Source organism: Leuciscus leuciscus (genome assembly GCF_965113295.1).
Source record: "Leuciscus leuciscus genome assembly, chromosome: 1".
NCBI lineage: Eukaryota > Metazoa > Chordata > Actinopteri > Cypriniformes > Leuciscidae > Leuciscus > Leuciscus leuciscus.
The window spans coordinates 51,530,182-51,543,172 of record NC_138725.1 but is presented as its reverse complement, the minus strand read 5'-3'; the positions used below and the strand labels follow the sequence as shown (position 1 = coordinate 51,543,172).

The following is a 12,991-nucleotide window of genomic DNA, read 5'->3' as shown; positions in this document are numbered from 1 at the left end:
TCTATATACTGGTTCTGTTTAAAGTTTCCTATTTTATAGTAAATATGTGTCAACGGGTTAACATGTATATATGTGGCATCAGGTATTAAAAATCCAAATATGTTATATAACCTGCTTATGTATGAGATGAAATTACCAATAGTTTCAATTACCAACACTCAATGTATAGCCATATAGCTGCTAGCAAATAAAAAAATTTAAAAATGTAAATCACTTGGAGCTGTAAATCTGTGCAATATTGGTTAATGTGAAGATTTTAAGAAGGTGAGTAAAAGAGACTTCTACTGTGATTAATACTTTTTATTTATCAAGTGACGATTATAATTAACGAAACAAAAGCTAAAAGGGGTATTCATTAGTTCTATTTTACAATGATTCTTGTGGATTATAAAGAAATGTATAGCCTAGGTTCTTTTAAACGAGCCATAAAACCAGTTAATTTGTAGGCTACATAAATATAAAAAAATATAAAAATAAATAACAATACCCAGAGAACTGATATGATCATATATTGCTTAAAGGGACAGTTCACCCAAAAATGAAAATTTAACACAAAAGAAGATATTTTGAAAAATATGGGTAACCAAACAGTTGATGGACCCCATTGACTTCCATAGTAGGGAAGAAAAATACTATGGAAGTCAATGGTGTCACTGCCTATCAACTGTTTGGTTACTGACAATCTTCAAAATATCTTCTTTTGTGTTCAGCAGAAGAAAGAAATTCATACAGGTTTTGAACAATTTGAAGGTGAGTAAATGATATAATTTTCATATTTGGGTGAACTATCCCTTTAATTTAAAATTTTGGGTGAACTATCTATTTAAATAGCAGCTTCGGTCTGGTGAACAGATACTTTGCTCAGTATTCAGATATTTATATTGCATGTTGACCCAAATGCTCTTAAACAGTAGCCTATTTCAGCTGAGTTCATCCAAGCAGGAAATTACTTATATAGAGGCATTTGTTGCTTTTGTTTGTAGAACGAAGTGACCCAGTTAAATACACTTACATAATGCTCAACATGTTCTCATGTCTATATAGGCAAATATATAACATGAATAAGATTTTTAAAAGCCAAAGATAATACTGTCTGAATAAAGTCGACGCACGACAAATTCCAATTCAATGCAGGACTCTCGGATAGTGCAGGGTATCCGCGCTTTTTGCATGAAATACTTGCAGCAAAAGCTCTCAATGACACATTGCTCATTCATGTAAGAGAACAATACAGCGCATTTTATTACGTAGCAGCCGCAGACCGGTCATTATTACCCCCGTATGCGGTTTCGATCAAACTCAACGGGCTGCTTTACAGTTAAGTAGCACACCGCATCTGAGCGCCGAAGGACGCGCCTATTCACTGCTCCACATCTGTCAAGACGCTATTAATGTGGCTACCTGTCAGCCAAGCAATTGTATTGTCACGTAAATATAGAGCGCCAATACCTGTTGACTCCTCCTACCGCTGTGTTGGTTGGTGGAAGTTGAACCCAGAGACGCTTTAAATTCTCTCCCGAATGTCGTTCTTCTTCTCAGCCGGTGAGCTGTTCTGCTGAACGTGTAGAGGAATTTCGTTTCGGCGGGTGGTAGTGTCCGCACCGACAGTTCAAAGAAGCGAGAGAACTGATGTACCCTACATTCGCAGGGCGGCAGAGGAATGATGCACTGCAAGTAACTGACAAGCAGCCATTGCGGTCACGTGTGAGCTGTTGAAACCGAACACCGGCCAGCCTCCGCCGCCGTCTCCTCCCATTCTCCGCTTCCGCGGTGTCACTTCAGGGCACGATACCACTGAACACAAGCTCAGCTGGTGCTCGCCTTTATGTAACCACTGCGCGTTACGCAGGAAGTTTAGTGCTTTTGCATTAGGACAAAGCTGTGCTTCAGGTCGCTAAAATACTCATAGAAACAGCTCGAAGTTCTTAGAGGATTAAGCGTAAAAAATTAAAAAGGTGTTTCAGGATTCATTTGAGGTTCTTGACGCCGGCAGACCCCGCAAATACATATTTGGCACGTTCCTGACAAATTGAGGAAGGTTCGGTACACTAGAACCGCCAAGCATTTTGCATTTAAATTGAAAAAAATTTTGTTGTGGTTTTTGGAATGAGTGAATGGTGAGGAAAACTTGCACAAAAACCACCACACCTATGATTATCATTTAATGAAAATTAGCATGTAAACTTGATAAACTTGAAAGAGATTTGTCTCAGGTTTATCAGTGGTAAATTTTGCAATGGTTCTCAACCGGGGACCAGGGCCCATTTGAGGGCCTTAGCAAACTTCCAAGGGGGCCTCAAGATGACTTTAAAGGGATAGTTCACTTTGAAATTAATTTTTGGTATGTTTTAGCTTACCTCAAGGGCATCCAAGATGTAGGTGTCTTTTTTTCCGCAGTAGTTTCAATTTTGATATTTTTTGCGCACACGTCAGATCAGATCACTTGGACATGGCTGTGTATAAGTGGTAAAAACGATATAAATACTGTTCGTTTTCTCACACAAACCGCTCGTTTCGTGTCTTAGGCCATCAATGTGTACTTACGATGGGGAATTGTTTAATTTGGACGACGGGGAATTGTTTTAATTTGGACTTTAATGTGCATGCTCTATGAGACAGTGACCATAGACCTGCATTATATGACTGACAGACAAGAACGGTTTGACCTAAAAATATCAAAATTGAAACTACTGCGGAAAAAAAGACACCTACATCTTGGATGCCCTTGAGGTAAGCTAAAACATACCAAAAATTAATTTCAAAGTGAACTATCCCTTTAAGAAGTCAAAACTCAAGATATTTCTTATTTTAGTTCACTCTCTCAACAACAGTCTTGGAAAAAGTCTAATTTTAAAAGTGTGATTTCTGAAGAAGTCATGTAACTTAATAAAATGAATTAATAAATGATCAATTAAACATTTTTATTATTAATTTACATTTTTCCCTAGATATGCCAAGCTCTACATTATTTTAAGGGGTAGAAATTGTGAGTATATATATATTATTATTATTATTCTTAGTCCTTATATAGCCTTCAGTAAATCATGAACAACAAGTCATGGGGCCATATTGTTGTTGACAAAATGTTGAGAAGCACTGGTTTATTTCACATAACGATCTTAATCTGAGTAATTCCTTATTGTGATTTCTGGGAATAATCAGACTATTAGTGTATATTTATGTAGCCAATAAATTGTCTACACAGAGAATTTAAATTAAGTGATGCAGCACCAACATAATCAAATATCATATAATATACTGTAAATCATGTTGCATGTCTCCAGTTGCTTTTTTCATGTTTTTATTTCAAATTTTATTTACAAAAATAATATGTGAATTGATTACTATGATTTTTCCTCATATTTAAATATCTGCTGGCCATTGCATCAAAAGAAGCTCATCTAAACTCTTGCAAACTCTTATGTAAACTCTTTAAAAAAAAAAAATTATTGTTTTTAAAAAAAAAAGTGATGTTTTGATGGAAAATGGGTATGAGGAATGTACAAAATGTAATCAATAAGTTCCTACAAGAACTCTTGACACAATCAACAGATCGTCCAGTTGCCACAAATCATAAAGGAAAGGCTTTGAGGTGCTTCAAATATATATGCTGAAGTTTTTTGAGTGCACAGTAGAATATTTGAGACCTCTTTGAGTGCCTAGAGTTTCTGCCAGTGTGTCAGTCTGAAAACCCCTGAAAGTACCTTTTCATTTTTACAGTGTACAATATTGATGTTAAAGGTTCCAGAAGGCTTTAAGCAACATTTGCATTGCTGTCCATTGTGGTCTCAGAACAGATGTGTCAACATCGTGATGTGCACTGTGTGAAAAACAGCTGCAAGCACCATTGATCTTGTGATGATGCCTTGAATTTACACAAGCGCTGAGCATCCACACTCTTAAGACCTTTTACCACTTTACTGTGACGACAAGGACACTGTTTCTCTTTTGCAAAAGCTCTTCCTTTGCAACCATGCATTTAAAACAGAAGAGAAGCCATCCACATGAAACACTAATATCAGCTCCTTGGGCCCAGTAGGTTGGGAGACAATTTTAAACAGCCTAAACCAGGTGAGACCAGCACAGACCTGTTGAATCTATTTTTCTCTCAGCAGGGAGGTGTCGTCAGTTTGTCTGCCCTCATCTTGTTTACGTGAGCTAATTCTAGGAGCAGCCTTTGCCTCTGCTCGTTTGCTACCTGTACAATATGACTGCCCGCTCTGAGTGTCCCCTCTTGGGATCCCTCAGTGTGTGTTTGCAAATAGTACAACTGCTGAAAGCATGCCAAGACCTTTTGCCTATATGGCCCATCACCTTGCAAATGAGGGAACGTCCCATTAACAGAAGAGAAAAATAAACTATCCTTCAGATGGAGTCATGTCACATGTGGTTTGCTTGGCCTACAGGCTTCAAATGACTCATAATTCCCTTCTTACAAATACAATGTGATATTTGAAGCGAAATCTCTTTTTTCTTGGTTCTATATTTAGAAACGCATGCCTAAGATTTCAGAGTGTTCATAATCAGATCAATTTTATAGGGAAATATAGAGAAAAAATTGATTTTACCTAGTTTTGACAAAGTCTTTTCCTGATCATGCAAACATGGTTATGGTCTTGGTTTGATGTTTTGCAGTTTTTATTGCTGTGTAACTTTATGTTGTGAATCCTATAGAGCAGTGTTTCTCAACTCCATTCCCAGGGACCCACCTCCCAGAATGATTGAGATGCCTCACACATTAAAGTACCTGATTCAGCTGATCAGCTGCTTAGTGTCCCCATTACTGGAGCTGAGAAGCACTGCTATAGGTATACTGGAACCGATGAAGCCTATGTGAAGTGACTGTTTAAAATAGGGGTCTTCAATCTTTTCAGCCCAAAGACCCAGAGCAGGGACCCCCCTGTTATAGAAAACTGAGTTTTGCTTTTTAAACCTACAAACGTGTATATTTACATTTACATTTAGTCATTTAGCAGACGCCTTTATCCAAAGCGACTTACAAATTAGGACAAAAATTCAGCGAGTCATCATAAAGAGGCAAAAACAACAACAACGCAAGAAGTGCTCAAAATACGAAGTTCAGGTATTATTCAGAGTAGCATAAGCCTGATAAGTGATGTTTTTTTTTTATTTTTTTATTTAATTTTTTTTATAAGGTTAAGTGCTCACGGAAGAGATGGGTTTTCAGCTGTCTTTTGAATGTTGTCAGGGATTCTGCATTCCGGATGAGGGTGGGGAGAGCATTCCACCAGCATGGAACTGTGAATGAGAATGTTCTGGAAAGTGATTTTGTGGCTTTCTGTGATGGAACCACGAGACGTCGCTCGTTGACCGATCGTAGGTGTCTGGTAGGGATGTAGACTCGTAGGAGTGAGTGAAAGTAGGAGGGAGCTGAGCCTGTGATGGATCTGTAAGCAAGCGTCAGTGCCTTGAACTTGATGCGAGCAGCGAGAGGTAGCCAGTGCAGAGAGGTGAACAGAGGAGTGACGTGGGCCCTCTTGGGCTCGTTGAAGACAAGACGAGCTGCAGCATTCTGGATCATCTGTAGGGGTTTGGTCGCACATGCTGGAAGTCCAGCCAGAAGAGCATTGCAGTAGTCGAGCCTAGAGATGACCAGGGCCTGGACGATAAGTTGCGTTGCATGCTCAGTTAGGAAAGGCCTGATCTTCCTGATGTTGTGCAGTGCAAACCTGCATGATCGAGCTGTCTTTGAAATGTGATCAGTGAAGGTCAGCTGGTCATCAAACGTTACTCCAAGATTTCTGACCGATCTTGATGGGGTGATTAATGATGACTCTAGCTGGATGGTGAAGTCGTGCTGTAGAGACGGATTGGCAGGGAGGACGAGAAGCTCAGTCTTTGCCAGGTTGAGCTGCAGGTGATGTTCCTTCATCCATGTGGAGATGTCCGCCAGACAGCTTGAGACCCGTGCAGCTACTGTGGGATCATCTGGTTGAAATGAGAGGAAGAGCTGCGTGTCATCAGCATAGCAGTGGTAGGAAAAACCGTGTGCCTGTATGATGTGTCCCAGTGATGTGGTGTAGATGGAGAAGAGGAGGGGACCAAGAACTGAACCCTGGGGAACACCTGTGGTCAGCTGATGTGCTCTGGATACCTCACCTCTCCATGCGACCTTGAAGGACCTACCTGTGAGATAGGACTCAAACCAGTGGAGTGAAGTTCCTGTGATGCCCAGTGATGAGAGGGTGGACAGAAGGATCTGATGCATCTGGGGATGCATATGACCATATTAATGTACAGTATTTACTGTACATACTAATTAATGTACAGTATTTACTGTACATACAGTAGTGGCCAAAAGTGATGTGCGGAGGGGATATTTGTACAATATATATATTTTTTTAATGACATTTCAGGGTCTATTAAACAGTCAAGTCATTTGGGAACAAGTATATACTAAACTTGTTTAAGGTTTTAAATTACAAACTTATTTGGCCAGAAAGGCAAACTCGACCATTGGATTTTATTATATAATGCAATTAAAGGCATAGAAAAACAAAAAGCTCATGAAATAGCGCATACATTAACTACAGTGTAATTAGTTATTAATATTTTGATGGTTCTCCCTTGTTTTTGATTATAGCAGCCACTGTCCTGGGCATTGACACACTCAACTTTGTGATATGCTTAACTTTTTTCCAATCCTCCTTAAGTTCTTCCCAAAGTTGAGCTTCATCGGAAGACCTGCAGGACTTATCACAATTCAGGTTTATAATTTCTCAAAGCTTTTCAATGGCTTTAAGGTCAGGGGACTGAGGAGGCCACTTAAAGACTTCAAAATGCTGAGCATGAACTCTTTCATTGCATTGCAACTTTTTTGAATGTCCAGTATGTTTGGGATTGTTATCATGTTGCAAAATACACATTTGATCTCTAAAAAGATCCTCCATTCTTGGCTACATTGTGTTCAACAGGATTTCCAAACTCTGTAGATTCTTCCAACACCTGCTGCATGCCTCCCCAATACCATTATGTTTCTGCTGCTTAATGGTGTCATGCATGCATTTGGTATTAAAACACTCCAGTCGTCTCCTACGAATATACCATCCAATGGTAGGCTGTTAAATTTTGACTTGTCGGACTCCAATCTTCCACACTCCATATGTTCTTTGACAAGTGCAACATGTTTTTTTGCAGTAGATAAAACGAATAAATGGTTTCTTTACTGGTACACAACCTGTCAATCCAGCCTCTTGTAGCCATTGGCTTACAGTTCAAGATGAAATTGGAGGTTGGAGGTCTCATCCAGGTCTTTAGAAGCTGTTTTGAGGTGGTTCCACATTCAAGTGATTTTCATCCTCCTGTCAAAATGCTCACTAGTCCAGCCACAGCACTTTACATTCTGAATGGCAGTGATCTCACTGGACATTGTGACCATTCACATATCTAAAGTAATGAATGTTTGAAAGAACAGCCTTCATACAACTGATAAGAGTGTTACATTGAAATGATCTGCACAATGGAAGCCCTGGTCTGATTTTGGCTGATATTTCTGTCTGAATCTGTTTAACATACAGTATAAGAATCATGAAATTAAGTGATCAGGGTTTCCTTACCACACCCCTGGAATGAAATATACCAGGCCTATACTTGGGTTGAGTGAATGTGTCGAACTTGTCATTTTGTGTCATTGTTTAATTGCGTACGGTTTAAATTGCATGGTCTTTGTATCGCATCTAGAGTGAACACCTAAAACCCCTTTGTGTTTTGACGGGTCACAAGACTTGACCAGAGGAAATGAGCTGGGAACGCAAGCCTGTGAAGATCCTATCAGAGGGTGGGAAAGAACTAGCGCCATTTAGCATCCCACCACTTCAAAGAGGACTGATGCACACACGCATGGGTACGCAAAGACAGGCAAGGATAGTCACAGATCCCCAAACGAGTATAGTCTTCTCTGCCACCCTCGCACCATCTCATCTCGAGCCTTCAAAAAGCTAACAGTTCAATTTTCTCAAATGCACTCTTTGAAAACTTCCAGCCCTGGACAGCAAAATCTGCTTCATGGGGTTTAGCCTGTCTGAAAACATGTGGTAAGCCTTGTGGAATGTTTCAAATGACTCCCAGATGCAGGCAGTGAACGTGCTTAACCCTTTAGCATCTATAAGCTGAGCAGTCAGGTTTACTTTTATTTTAAGTGGATGTGTTATTGTGCTTTTATATCTCCTTTATTTTCCTTGCCAACCACCGGAGATCAAGCTCTATCTATCTATCTATCTATCTATCTATCTATCTATCTATCTATCTATCTATCTATCTATCTATCTATCTATCTATCTATCTATCTATCTATCTATCTATCTATCTATCTATCTATCTATCTATCTATCTGTCTATCTGTCTGTCTATACTGTGATATAGCATGTCATCATTGTTGTAATGGGCTCTTTCAAATCTTTTTCAGCTCTCTTTAATAACATTACATAAATATTCGCACTGATTGAGTTACCTGATTGAAATGTTCTTTCAAGTCAATTTAATTTAAACAATCGTGTTTGAACAACAAACCCGATACAATGGTATTAAATCATATTGAATTGTTTGAATAAAATGAACCGCATCAAAACAATCATTTTTATGAGTGTACAGTCCGACGTGCTTATTCAAAAAAGTAGTGTTAAATATTAAAATTAGGCCTATTCTTTCAAGGCATACAGACTTAGAAATGTATGTTGAGTCATCGTAATACTTAACATTTGTAACAGCACAATGTTGTTATTGAGTTTTATGACAATAATTATTCCTCTTTTATTAGACTATTTGTGCAATTTATTAGCTTTCAAACATGTCTACAGTTGTTTTATTGGAGTATCAACACCCTTAATGTGTGAGTAGAGCTCAAGTATGGTGCATGCCTAGGTTCAGAGAGAGGAAGTCTTGTGTTTGTGAATCTGCTGCTTGGGAGGGCGATCATATCGAAATGACTGATATCCTTTAAAGAAATGAACTCGGTCGCCCTTTCTCTCACCAACCCTCCACCTCCCTCCCCTTCTGCACTCATTCGCCTGCCAGAACAAAGCCAGGGAAAGAAGCCCATTAGGCAGACTGATAACAATAGACAGTACTAAGTGAGTGGGGGAAAAGTAAAGGGAAAAAAGACATAATGTAGGTCCGAGGTACTGCCATAAGATGGGACAAGTAGAATTACTTCTATACTACAGTATTTCAAGAAGAGCAAGAAGTAGGGCAGTCGATCTAACATAAAAGTTTTTGTTTATATGATGTATGTGTGTATATATATATATGTGTGTGTGTGTGTGTGTGTGTGTGTGTGTGTGTGTGTGTGTGTGTGTGTGTGTGTGTGTGTGTGTGTGTGTGTGTGTGTGTGTGTGTGTGTGTGCATATATATACACACACACACACACACACACACACACACACACACACACACACACATATATTTATATATACAGCATATCCATATGGGTGTACACACACACACACACACACACACACACACACACACACACACACACACACACACACACACACACACACACACACACACACTCACACAATATATAAACAAAATTTTTTCTATCTATCTATCTATCTATCTATCTATCTATCTATCTATCTATCAATCATCTATCTAAAAATAACTAAATAATTAATATCTAAATAACTATCTATCTAAACTAACTATATCTTAAAGGAACCGTATAAATATAGCCTACTATATAAAAATAGAATCAATTTTTTTTGTCATGATCAAAGTTTTTCTAAATGTTTCCAGCAAGGCTACTGTATAGGTACAGTTTGACGGACACAAGCTCTCAATCCATCCTCTCTTCTCAGGGAAACTAATCTGTTGAAATATATCCACATTAGGCTCCTAGGCTCTGAGTGAATGGCACCATGAGCCGATGGAGAGGACAGAGCTCAGTGATGACAGGGATAATGAGGGTGATGAAAGTGCAGACAGGGCACACATGGAAGACAGACAGATGAATTATTCACCTCACTTACCACTTCCTACCTTGTCTTCTTCATGTGCCCTTTGAACATCCACTGACCCACATTCATGTACTGAATCAAGGCATTGTCATTATTTATCTGATTCATATTCATAACTTTTTTGTCAACACTCAAAAAACCAAACCTCTCCTTGTTTATTTTTCATTGGAAACAATATCATAGATACACGACAATGCCGCCAGTATTCAATCACCAGCCACAACAGGCCCAAAAAAGAAGCTGCCTTCTCCAATTGGAGCGTAACAAAGCCTCTCTGCTTGTACACAAACACATTCACAAGCTCAATAAAACCAAACAACTCTGTAAACTGCAATTAAAATCCTGGGCACTAATTAGGTGGAAATGGATGCTTGTTAAAAGACAGCAAGTTAAGGGAAGTGGACTCAACATGACGAATATTTTATTTAACCCCTGTACACTTCTGCTAATTTCTGTCACTGGTGTTCTTTACACATTGACAACTGATACGCTTTACAAACATGCATTCGGAGAACATGTCAAACAGACGTTCTTGTTTTTCATGCTTGAACCATGTGACGTGGATAATCTGCTGATCCGTTTATTTTAATTGGTTATTGATCACATCATTGAGCCTTAGAGAAGAAGCAGGGAACAAGGACTTTTGCTGCCTCAATTACAGCGCAGAGAGAGATCACTGTGCAGTTTTTGGTGTACGTAGGTTCAGTTAATGCATGGCAAATTGACAAATATTAGTACATGACAGCGATAACGTGTAACAGTAATACAATACCCTAAAAAAAGGTACCACAGTAATACCATGTGGTTTATTATTTATGCTTTGCCAGACACTTTTATCCAAAGCAACTTTGCATTTAAGGTATACATAATCGAACCCATGACCTTGGCGTTGATAACACCATGCTCTACCGTTTGAGATACAGGATTGGCTTTTCGACATGTTACCACAGACATCTAACACGCTAATACTGTGTTCTTTGATGTACTGGTAGTACCTAAGCATTATTTTTTTTTTTTTACATATGTTGGAGTACCATATAGCAACCATTTCGAACCATTATGTACAGTATGTCATACATAACTGTACCATAGTAAGGCCATATTAGTTCTGTAGTACATAAGTGATACTGTGGGAAGTGAGGTGAAGTTTTTGTACATGCTGCTTTCACTCTCGTTTTCTCCTGTTGTCTTTCATTAGTTGAGTGAATTTGTGTTTTCTCTCTGGGTATGTTGCAAAACATTCATATTTTTCAGATATGGAGCTTTTTTGGACTAAAATAAAATAGAAATGTTGCGTACTACTGATATATGAGAATCAGTTTGTTTTAAATTGCAAAAACAAGAAGAAAGAATTAAGTTACACAACAAATCAGTTTTTTTTAATGTCTTTCACTCTCTACATAAAGATGTTCTCGCATAGTCCTGCATCTACTCTTTTTCCTTTTCCTGAAAGAGTCCTCCTGTGTCCATTTTAGGACACGGAGCCCACTGGTGCGTGAAGGCTAGCTGTCGCTTCACATTACAGTGAGCAGGCATTGGGCACAAGGCCCTCGCGAGCAGGAGCCCCTCGCAAAACATACATCCTCTCCTCCAGAGCTCTTGAAAATGTATCTAAACTGTAACACTCCAGACTTTTTCTTAAAATAACACAGCACCTACAAGCGCCACAGTCACTACTGTAATATTTATTCGAGATTTGATCTGCTTTCTTCTTACCTGAAGAAGGAGTGACACTGTTAAGTCTTCGTAAAGATTCATATATCCACATTACATGTTACATATGCAGATTTCACAGGTCTAAAAAAGCATAACACGACCGACTCGATATGAAGAGGCAGGTCACTGGGTAACATTCACCCGCTAGAACATGCCACCGCAAAACTAAACTGAAAAACACAAGCGCACACGTACACACAAATGTGCTCAAAACCTCAGCCCACTTCTCACTGTCTCTCACGCAATGCTCCTCGCCAAGGGCTTCCTGTTCCTCTTGCTGTTGTTTATTTGGTGCCCTAGCACTACCATCAACACCCTCTCAAATGAGAAGTGAAACCGGGGTCACCTAAGGCCATTCTAGGAGCACAGATATCTACACCTACAAAGACTTTGTTTAAATAAAAGGATGTGAATCTGACCCATAGTTTCAGATTTCTGTACTAACAAGTTGAATTATGTAACACAATGTAGCTTTATCAGAACTAGAATGAACATTAAACACGTGCATTAAGCATTAGCACTGTGTCTCATGAGACGCAAATGTGTCTTGAAGACCTGTTGAAATCGCTTGACAAGTCTTTCTTTCCTGTGTTGATGTACTTCCTGTTGAATCAGGGAGTTCTGGTGACATTGAAGGGCTTGACACCTTTGTTTATCACGATTATCATCCCAGGGAGCATTTGATTGGACACAAATCTGGTTGAATCATCAATATGTGCTAAAAGTGACATTTGTCAGTGTTAAGGTGCTAGCATATAGTTTAGCCTCAAAGCTCTAATTTTGTTTTCATGAGGTCTATAACAGGAAAACAAAGGAAAACAACAAAGAGAGTAGCTAATCTGAACACAGTAACAAAAATAGTTAATTTTACATTGAAACAATAACATACACTACCGTTCAAAAGTTTTGGGTCAGTACTATTTTTGAATGACTTTGAAATAAGTCTCATGCTCACCAACACTGCATTTATTTGATCAAAAATACAGTAAAAACAGTAATCGATGGTAACCCCTGTGTTATTATCAATGTTGAAAACAGTTGTGCTGCTTAATATTTTTGTGGAAACAGTGATACATTTTTAGTCCGCATTCTTAGATGAATAGAAAGACTAAAAGAATAGCATTTATTGTAACATTTTAAATGTCTTAACTGTCACTTTTGATCAATTAAATGCACCCTTAAAAAAAATGTAATACAAAAAACCTCTAAAACTCCAGCTGTAGATCTCACGAGCGGAAGAAAAAAAGTTGTCATTTATCTTATGTGTTGCACCATTTAACCAGAGCATGCAGAAATG

The 12,991-nt window shown here is 38.7% G+C and overlaps 1 long non-coding RNA gene across 2 annotated transcripts in view; it reads right to left on the bottom strand.

The window, feature by feature from the left end:
* The window catches only part of LOC309476221, a 56,756-nt gene extending 44,817 nt beyond the window's left edge, over positions 1-11,939 (bottom strand). The window contains exon 1 of one of the 2 annotated variants that reach the window (XR_014197968.1): positions 11,695-11,939. This is a non-coding gene — a long non-coding RNA (uncharacterized lncRNA). Of the gene's footprint in view, positions 1-1,449; positions 4,959-11,694 lie in introns of those variants that run through there. The other variant, XR_014197969.1, reaches the window with a different exon arrangement.
* Positions 11,940-12,991: the final 1,052 nt, after the last annotated feature.